The sequence below is a fragment of the Silene latifolia genome, chromosome 9 (assembly GCF_048544455.1).
Source record: "Silene latifolia isolate original U9 population chromosome 9, ASM4854445v1, whole genome shotgun sequence".
Lineage (NCBI taxonomy): Eukaryota > Viridiplantae > Streptophyta > Magnoliopsida > Caryophyllales > Caryophyllaceae > Silene > Silene latifolia.
Window position 1 is genome coordinate 184506558 of NC_133534.1, and position 1542 is coordinate 184508099.

Below are 1542 nucleotides of genomic sequence, written 5' to 3' on the forward strand. Positions count from 1 at the left end.
GTATGCAGCCTCAACTCGCGTCTTTTACAGAAAAAAGGGAAGCCCCTTTGGTTCGCCAGGTGGCTCGCGCCTCAATCAGGTGCTCACTTACTCTTTCATTGAATTTTGGGCTTTGGCCCAATTTCCACATAACAAAATTCGGATTTTCATTGACGATATTAAAGGTCGTCATTTTCTCAAAAACAAAAACAAATGGTGAAAATTTAAAGTTCGCTATTTTCAAAAATTTCAAGCAAACGGCGATCAAAACCGCCAACTTCAAAAATGATAGTGAAATCAAGTTCACTATTTTCCTTCAAAACTTTCAAAAATAATAGCGAAAATTCAAAAACCGCTATTTCTTCAAATTTTAAGCAACGACAATTAAAACCGTTATGCTCAAAATAATATTTGGAAATTGAATTCCACTATTCTCACCACGCATGTCAATGATTGCTCATAAACCGTCACTTCAATCAATAGTGAAGATTCCAAATTCACTATTTCCATCGCATGTCAACGGCGGCACATAAACTGTCACTTCAATCAATAGTGAAGATTCCAAATTCAATATTTCCATCAAATGTCAACGACGGCACATAAACCGTCATTTCAATCAAATAGTGAAGATTCCAAATTCACTATTTCTTTCCAATGAAAACGGCGGCACATAAACCGTCACTTCAATTAATAGTGAAAATTCCAAGTTCACTATTCCAGCAGGGGGCTTCCTCGTGGAACCCGCTCATTCCAAAAACGGTAATAGTGAGATCAAAATCACTATTTCCACGGTGGCATCATGAGTTCGCTACTTTCAAGACAAGCCCATTTGACGCGGCTATTCCCTTGATTCATTAATCGACCGTACCATTGGCTGGCGAGCCTTTGTCCGCAACCTTTCAAGGACAGATCCGAAGATGCCTTGGGTACATTTCCTTGTCACAGCTGGCGAGCCTTTGTCCGAAACCATCCAAGGACAGATCCCGAAGATGCTTCGGGTACATTTCCTTATCACAAATGGCGAGCCTTTGTCCGCAAACATCCAAGGACAGATCCCGAAGATGCATCGGTTACATTTCCTTATCACAGCTGGCGAGCCTTTGTCCGCAACCATTCAAGGACAGATTCCGAAGATGGCTCGGGTACATTTCCTTACCATTGGCTGGCGAGCCTTTGTCCGCAAACATTCAAGGACAGATCCCGAAGATGCCTCGGGTACATTTCCTTACAATGGCTGGCGAGCCTTTGTCCGCAAACACTCAAGGACAGATCCCGGAGATGCCTCGGGTACATTTCCTTACCATGGCTGGCGAGCCTTTGTCCGCAAACAAGCGAGGACATACCCGAAGATGCCTCAGGTATGACTCCATCCTATGGCTGGCGAGCCTTTGTACGTAGTCTAATGGACTTTAAACGACCCGCACGGACTGTCGACAGACTGTAAACTGTTCCTGGCGGTAGGTCCTTGACTCGTACCCTCGAGTCGCCTTCACGTCGCCCTTCCCGACGGCAGGTCCTTGGCCCGAATCCTTTCGAGCCGCCTCGACGTCGCTTGGGTCTCCA